We start from the raw sequence: 9,212 nt of genomic DNA on the forward strand, positions 1-9,212 counted from the left end.
TCGCCGTTTAGCATCTTGTAATCATGAGAAAAGTAACTTATAAATGCAAAATCTTTCACTATGAGATGCAGACATGGTAATTACATGACATATCTGGTAATTATGGATTTCTCATAAATTAGAAATGGTCACTCACAGTTGCAGGAAGTCATAAAAGTCATAATTGCAAGAAAAGGTATCACATGTTTTCATTTGGTGAATGCAGTGTGTTTTAATCACTGTTCCTGGCCTGCCCTCGTTGCTGTTGGTGATATTATTTTATTAAGCACAAGCTTCACTTGTTAATCAGTTCAAAACATCATTATATTCCTTGACTCATTGGAAATTTTATCAACAAAAAAGTAATAATTTCATTGAAACTACACTGCAAAATGCTTCCCTGCAACATTGCTGTAAGTGAGAGTGTGTTTGTAGCTCAGTTAGCAGCTGCAGTAAGATACTGGCATTACCTCAATGCTGAAAATGCAGTGGTAACATCACCTTCAGCAGGAACTGGTATTCAGCAATTACAAGAAAATCTCTGTAGAGAGAGAGAGCCTGGGGCCATAAAGTGCAGGAGAATCCTGAGGAGATATGAGGTCATATTTGTCGAAATAATTGGCTATATCTCTTACCTTTTACTTCAACATGCTACTGTGTGTCCTTTGACCTTGGAGAAGGTTCCCTCAGGAGGTATCATGACATTGATGTGCAGTAGAGTCTTGTTACAGTCATGTTTTAACACACCTCAGTGATTCGAATGGTTTGATATGGAAGAAGGTTGTGTTAAAGGTTCAGGATCTGCTCCATATCTCTCAAGGTTAGAAAAGTGTGCATTTTTTTCAAGATTCAAGATTTTTATTTGTCTCTACATGTGCCAAACATACAGAAGAATTCAGGAAACATTTCTTAGTATCCCGCGGTGGCAACATTAAAGTAAGACAAGGAAGACAATAAAATGCACAACAAATAGACATATACTAAAAAAAAAAATATGATAAATAAAAAAAATATATATATATATATATTGTCCTGTATAGTGCAAATAGTGCAGCAGCATGATATTATGCAGTAGTAGTGCAAAAGACAGTCTGTTTCTGAAGGTCAGGGTTCAGAGTCCAGGGTGCCCAGGGAGGAGTGGGAGGTTCCTGACAGCCTGGTGTATGAAGCTGTTAGTGAGTCTGGTGAAGCGGGCACGGAGGCTTCGGTACCTTCTCCCTGAGGCCGGGAGGCTGAACAGACTGTGTGCGGGGTCGCTTTGCGGGTGAGGTGGGTGTTATAAATGTCTTGCAGGAATTAATGGAAAGTTCTGGTTAAATTGAAGTTGTTCAACAAAAAGTAATAAAGAACAGTCAATCGAGTCTTTTGATATTGATTTCTAATGTATTATACATTATTTGGGTATCTGACACTCACTGATATGTTTACATTTCAGAATAGACACTATGAATGACTGAAAACCAGAAGATGATTCAATTTGATTGGCTTATCTGCTTATAAATAAACCAATTACAAACATGTTTAACACCAGCAGACAATCCAACATAAAGTTCAGGTGTCCCACCTCTTACCTGGCTCTCAGGATTGCAGCAATGACGTTCTAGCACCTGGTTTCCACCCAGTTCAGACCAGTATCTGCAAAGTACTAACACTGGAGTTTGCATGAAGCAGAGCTCTTCCTCACAGCGCCGTACAGACAGAACTGATGTAAACTCCACGGGACCTCAGCACAGATGGTTGGAGCCAGAGGCAGGATTTGTATCTTCATCTGTCATTGAGGAGCAAAGCTTAATTAATCCAGCAGTGTAATGATGTAACTAAACACTGAGGCCATTAAAGTGTCTAGCAAACTAAATCAATTTAATACAGTATTTGGAGCTGCTAAGTGGGTGAGTGTTTGCTCATGACTTGGTGAAACTGCTTCTCAAAGAGATGAGTAATAAAATTCAAGTCAAATAGGCCTTTCAAGACCAAGTCCAAAAGCAGGTCAGAAGAGTAAATTGAATCAGCTCTAAAACATCTAAAAAGCCTTGTTTTTAGAGGAAGTTTGACTCAATACAAAGTCAATGAAAAGATTTATTTTATATTTGTTTTGTTGGTTTAATTAACAGAAACAGTGCACGTTAATAAACATTGCTGTAAATGCACCAGAGTGAGCTAAAAGGCTATTTTTCATTTGCAGTCCCTGGACAGATATTACAGAGTCACCCTTAAAAAACAGAATATGAGACTGAAATTAAAAAGATATGGAGATCATTTATAAGCATACAGAACAATAATAAGAGGAAGAAAAAAAAAGAATATATTAATGTTAATAAAAAAGATCATTTGGGACACCATTATATTTATATATATATATATTACATTGTCAGGTCTATTTAAAACATGCAACACAGAGGCTCATGATACAAGATATGCAAAACAATAAATACATTAACATACTAATGTTAACAGAAATGTGGATTAAATAAGACCACATTGTGCTGCATTATTGGACACTAACTAAGATGTGAGTGAATGCAAACACACACTAATTCCCTTTAGGCAACAAAGACGTGTTTGCACAAGTTGAAAATCCAATATGAGTCCATTTCACAGACTTGCAGACACTAATGGAAAAAATGAGTGAAACTGGACACAATTGAAAGATCCTGCTAAGCTTTCAGATCAGTCAGAGTCTGAGCTGTCCTACTAACACATGTGCAAACAAATCTGCACATAAATTAGTGCATATATTATTAACCCGGTGTTTAAATTCACATGAATAAAGTCAGCTGAGATCAGTAAACCTTCAGTCTTCAACCCTGAATCCAGACACAGTTTGTTGCTTGTTGTATTTGATGAAAGACAATTCATTGTGGTTAAATTCATTCACTTTGCATCACAAGTTGATTGGATGAACTTGAAAAACTAGTGTTCAGAATTAGTGGTTCGGAGGAGCAAGTTTTCAAACTTTCAAAACAATTTAATCAGGATAACAGAATTAAACTGACTGTGAACACTAATGTAGCTGTTTTAACTCTTCTTTTTATTCTTTGGATGACTAAACCTCCACCTCATGAATTCAAATGAGGAACTCAGACAAAGTTTTGGAACAAAATACAAATATGTGTACTGATTGATATACTGTCTAGTAGGTGAATACAAATACGTTATTCAGCAAAGCACAAATAGTGTTTTTTTTTTTTTTACGAATATTTGTTTCATACAAATATTTTAAAAATTATTTGTTTTTCGGGAAGAAAAAAAAAAACATGTTAAATACCAGTGCACAGGTCGGTTACATCGCTACCTCAGTGTCTCTCTTCTGCTCCACTGTTACGTCTATCAGCAGGTCTCAACGAGGGGAGTCACATCCACCTGCTACATGACGCACATTTCCCAATTTGGACATCACTCTCAGAGTTGGGGGTGTTCCCCAGAGATAAAGCTGAGCTACTGACACACGCTTCATGAACACTTATTGTAACACTTTAATTTTCTAAAATTAAAAAGTGATAAAAACAAAAACAGGATTTTTAAACCTCTTTCCACTTTTATTCGAATACAAATACAAATAATTTTGCTGCCTCAACAAATACAGATACAAATACAAACACTGGACCCTCTGCACATCCCAACTGTATAGTAATCTACTGTAAAATCTACTGTGTTACTGTTGCCATCACTTTGTCTCCAGATTCAAACTTTTAACACCACTCATGCACAGACACACACAATGTGTAGCTGAATCAGATAAGTCCTACTTACAATATGGCAGGAGATATGCACTGACGCGGATTAAAGTTGCTGAATTTACACGATGAAAATGTGTTATCCTTTTACACCGGTGAACACATTCACGAGTGCTTCAGGTGATGGATATAAGAGGATTAATGAGTTTATGTGTGTGTGTGTAATTCAATTCTCTCTGATTCTGAATAATGACATGCTAATTGGGACTAGAAAGCTCACATCCCTCCTTCTGACTCTCATCAAACCATTCATCAAAGAACAGCCAGACCTATAATATGCAATCTGTCTTCTAAAGTGCAGCTGATTGTTGAGGTGACAAAGAGATGAGCTAATGGAAACAGTCAAGTACAAGACCCATTACCGCCGACTCTGCACTCACATCACACTCTATGTTACCTTTCCTGCATTTGTGAGCAAGAATTTCCAGCTGTGCACCAAGATGGCAGATCTCGTGTTACTGACTCTCATCTGAACTCCCTGATTGTAAACTGGAGATCTTGATCCACTGAGGTTAACGAAACCACATCACCTCTTACAGGCGAAAAACAAGCCAGATGTCAGACTCATAAGTCATCATAAACTGGCTCGAGGAATGATACAAGGAGGATAATACAGGGTGGACGGCACCTGAAGGAAGAGAGAATTGAGTATGTGGACCGATGAACTACATGAGCCCCGTTTGATGAGACAATTTCAGATGACAAGGTCCAAAGTGACATCTGAAAAGACGTTGCATTAATGCCGAAGACCAAGTCAATACAATACATCAAATGTAAAATGACGTTTTAATGGAACTGAGGAATTTGTTATGACTTTCATATGTATTTTTTCTGATCCAGTCCTACAAACCTACAAAATACTGTATGTGGTGCTGGAATCTAAGTGAAGAACTTGTGGGTTGTTATAATTGTTCAATAAATACGAAGAGCTCTGGTAGCTCCATTGTGGGTGCTTCTCATTAAGGGTTATATAAAGTTAAAAAAAATGCAACACAGCTCTGATTCCTCGGTTCTCTCCGTCCACTCAAAGGTCAGCACTGTCAATACAGTTTGCAATCGGACAACTGCACTAATTTGTGCGTTTAATGGTTCAGTAAAAACAGACTTGGACCCAAAAGAACAACTCCCAGACAGGGCAGGTAAGATAAAACATTCATCTTTGAAGGAGAGGTTCACAACAGTCAGGAGCCCAAATGAACATTGAAATAGGTTTTTCTTGCTGTAATCATTTCTCCTGCTCTTACTGTCCACTAGAAGATCCCTTAATAGTGCACTTACTAATATGAAGCTTCAGCGTCCAAATGAGTCAAATCAAATAGATATCTTTCAACATCACAGTCTTTTTAGTGCCAAAATCCCTCTTTTTGCTACTATACTTCCACCACAAATCAATAAGGAAACACTGCCCGAGGAAATTTTATTCTAAAAAGACTGTAAATGTGTCAGATATCCACTTGATATGACTAACTCAGACTGCTGAAGCCTCATATAAGCTTCACATCAACTTTTAAATGACTGTGTGGACACACTGTGGATTTTGGCCTCCATCACTTACATTCAAGAGCACATTTGAAGGATCTTTTAATATCCAGTATGAACAGGAGGAATGATTACAACGAGGAAAACCTCTTTCACTGTTCATACGGACACCTGATTGTTGTTTTAAGACACACTTAAAAATTGTGACCAGACGAGGGTCGAAAATCAGGCAGGCAACAGGCAGATGAATCAATAGGGGGAGTTGGCAAAGTGGCCAAAGTCCAAAAAGGCAGGCAAAGGGTCAGAACTGGCAAGAAAATGGCTGAAACACTAGTGGCTTAGATACAAAAGACAATTTGGCAGAAAATGAATGGGAATGGGCCAGTAAATACTTACGGGCACATTTTGGAAAGTCAGGTGATGGGGGTATGGCGGGAAAAGGGGTTACTGCAGGGCAGGTGGGTGTGGCATGATCTGAAACAACAAGAGAGTTAAGAGATGAGGCGGACATGGATGAAAAACTGGACTGTGACTCAGCAGACAATGTGACAGTGAGTCACACTTTACCAAAGTAGGATTCTGCTAGAAAAGCACTGTGCGAATTTACTTAATCTTTGTGAGAAAAGCCATTGGACTCACTGTGCACTGTACTAATTGCATTTAAAGCAACAGTCTCTATTTAATACTGATGATCTACCAGTAGTGTGGGCAGAAATCACAGTGTGGGTGGCAACAGAGAGAGAGAGAGGTGGGCCCAGCTTGTAAAAGACAAATCAAACTTAATAGGTTCTGAAACGCATATATTAACCAAAATAGGCCACTACAACCAGACTTGCCTGAATGCTAATAGCTAATGTTACAGGCACACACACACACAAGGAAAGACAGGAAAGACAAAGAAACAATAATTAAGTGCAGAGTTCATTTGAACTTAGACTTAGTGCTTTCTTGTTTATTTCAAAACATGAAAAAGGAGAAAAATACATAAAAGACTGACACTGAAGCACAACATAAGCAGTATTCAGGGGGGATTGAGTCAAGACTTGCAAATGAACTTGGACCCGATTTTATGCCAGATTGGGACAGATGGCAGATGCAGCAACATCAGCATAAAATCCAATTGTGCACCCAAGAAAACCTACATTAGTATTACACAATAGTATTGAAACAGGGAATAGACTACCACAGTCAGAGATTGTTTAAATTAGCTTACTTTTGATGATTACAGCAGCAGATGTTGGGGCTTGGTGTCTTTCAAAGGAGAGCAGGGACAAAGAGTTCCCTCTGTATGTCATCACTGATGCCCTGATGCCAGTTTTTATCTGACTAACAGTTGAAAAGAGTCTTTCAACACTACAGCTTGTTGTTGCTGCTGACAGGTAAAGGGCTGAGTTAGCAGCCACGTACGTACTGTTACTACTTTGCACTTTTTGAGGAGAAATTGGCGCAGGTGGAGGTGTCTGGGTTGAGAATGATGGTTGAACTTGAGCTAAATTCTCTCCCTCCTGCTCCTCACAATGTCTTTTTGTGATAAACTTAAGTAAACTGCTTTGTTTCGATGTGGTTTTTATTTTAACCTACATTAAAAGCAGCTAGCTAGCGGACAGTAGGCTTCTGTTCGGGCTGTGCACTGAGTGAAAGAGGAGGAGCTGCTCGCTGCTCGCAATCTGGCATTTGTGAAATGCACTGCAACTAAAAAACTCTGACCTATTAACATCATGATATGGTAAACAAGCAAGAAACAAAATTTATTTTTATTGGTGGTGTAGTCAGATAATTGAAACTGTATTCACTGGCTGCTATTCACTGGATGATCCAGCAAAAAAGGAAGCTTTCTGATTGGGTGGCCAACCTAGACCCACACACAGCTACGCGCCAGTGACCTACATTAGCAAACAAGACTATCAGCGAGAAGACTGATATTTCTATATAGTTATTCTAAATGCCTGCCATGCAGACCGGAAGAGCTTCTGTTTACATTACATGTAGCACTGTAGCCCGGTCGCCAGAATAAAACGATGGCAGTTTATGTTTCTGCAAACAACATAAACGTTTAATATATAATATGTTTCAACATGTGTAATACGTATCATATTAACATTTCAACAAAACGTATCATCTCAACATTTCTAAAGTGACGTAGTTCACATGTGATCTATATCAGCTGACTTTCCTATTAGGAGGAGGAGGGGAAGAGAGGAAGTTTCTTGGCAGCAAGTTGGAAATAAATCAGCAGAGAACACGGTTCGAGACCACCTCGAAACCAATGCTCGCTTCCCGTTTCAACCGACAAAAGCGGGTGTTTTTAGCGAGACATCAGGCATTTTTATTTTATTTTTTATTTCTATTTTAACCCAAACCATGATCTTTCCCTAACCCTAACCAAGTGGTCTTTGTGCCTAAACCTAACCAGACCTTAACCACAGCGTTGTCACACCATAAAACATCATTATTCAACAGGTAGAAATGTTGATATGATACGTATTACAACGTATTGAAACGTATATATTCAATGTTTCTGTGGTTCAATGCCAACATTTTGTTCTGGCCGTCGGGTTGAGCCTTGTAGCATAGAGAGGAAGTACAGAGAGGTTACTAGGATAAGCACATTTCTCTAAGTTTGACAACATTAATAGTAAAGTTAGACTTGTTGTGGGCTTCCCGACTCATTTTAAAAAATAAATGGAGGTGTGACTGAGTACACGGTGTGAGGACAGCATGGAGATTGCTTGTGCACACTTGCTATGACTGATGAATGCCTGGACTTCATTGCATACCTGCTCTGGAAACTGCCCCCCTTCATCACTGTGTATAACCTGTCTGTTAGTGCTGCAGCCAGAGGTTGCAGTATGAATTGTAGTGTGGTTTGTTTGCTGATAGCATCCTTTTTCCACATCCTTCATCTTACCTCAGAGCCCGGTGGCAGGAGCTGACAGTAAACACACAAACACTACCTTTTTAAATGAAATGTATTTCAGGGAACCGGCTTCTTGCCACTAGTCGTGTCTGCAAGCATCTCTCTTTCCTTCAGACCTGATTTCCATCACAGTGTCGCTCAGTTCTTTATTCTATTGTTGTTTTTTTTCTAATTTTCCATTTTTAGGAAGCTGGTGTGCAGCTGATAAGCTTTACAAGTTAATGTGACAATATGAATTCATGCAAACACACACACACAGACACACACACACTCCACTGCTCATTACTATTGAAAAGTTATAGTCTGTGTTGTCTATGATGTCTGTACTGTCTCTCTTAGTTCGTCATGTGTCTCAGCGCTAACGGTGATGACAGCAAGGTGCCAATGCAGGTTTAAATATTGATTAATAATTCCTATTTATAACACCGACACACACACACACACACACACAGAGCCGAACACTCTTTTGCAGCTCTATTCATTGTTTCTCCTCCTCTCCCTCACTGTCTTATTGCCGTCTCTTCTCAAAGCACACTTTTCACCCTCTTCCTCCTGCTGTCGACTGATCCTCCTCGCATTAAGCAGATTCTCTTGCTTATTGTCTTTCTCTTCTACAAGCAACGTTAATATAATTTTCTCCCTCTCTGCGGTTTCTTTAAATCCATTTTCTTCTCTCTATCAGGGCTTTTCCAGTTTTTTATCCTCCTTGACATTTCACTACTATCTGCCTAATATCTGCCTCTCTTCTTTTGCTTTTCTCTTAAACTCTCCTCACTTGACTTTGTCTTATCTTTCTCTGTCTCTGCTGTCTTTGTATCTCTGTCTAAACTTAAAATATGGACCCAGCCTAAAGAGCCTGAGTCATGCTGTAGCTTTTTGTAAACCCAAACATGTCTAAAGTTCAAAATCAATAAAAACCGTTTTACTGTGATAAATTGCAAGTACAAACACTTTTCACACATATTCTCACACTCACGCTTGACCTGAAGATGAGAACTTTGTCTTTAGACCAGTCAGAACCGTGAATCTGATGGCCGACTACGACCTTTCTGTGTGGAGGTTGAATGTTCTCCTCATGCATGGGTGTAGATTTGGGTGTAGAC

Source organism: Thunnus thynnus, chromosome 7 (genome assembly GCF_963924715.1).
Source record: "Thunnus thynnus chromosome 7, fThuThy2.1, whole genome shotgun sequence".
NCBI classification, from domain to species: domain Eukaryota; kingdom Metazoa; phylum Chordata; class Actinopteri; order Scombriformes; family Scombridae; genus Thunnus; species Thunnus thynnus.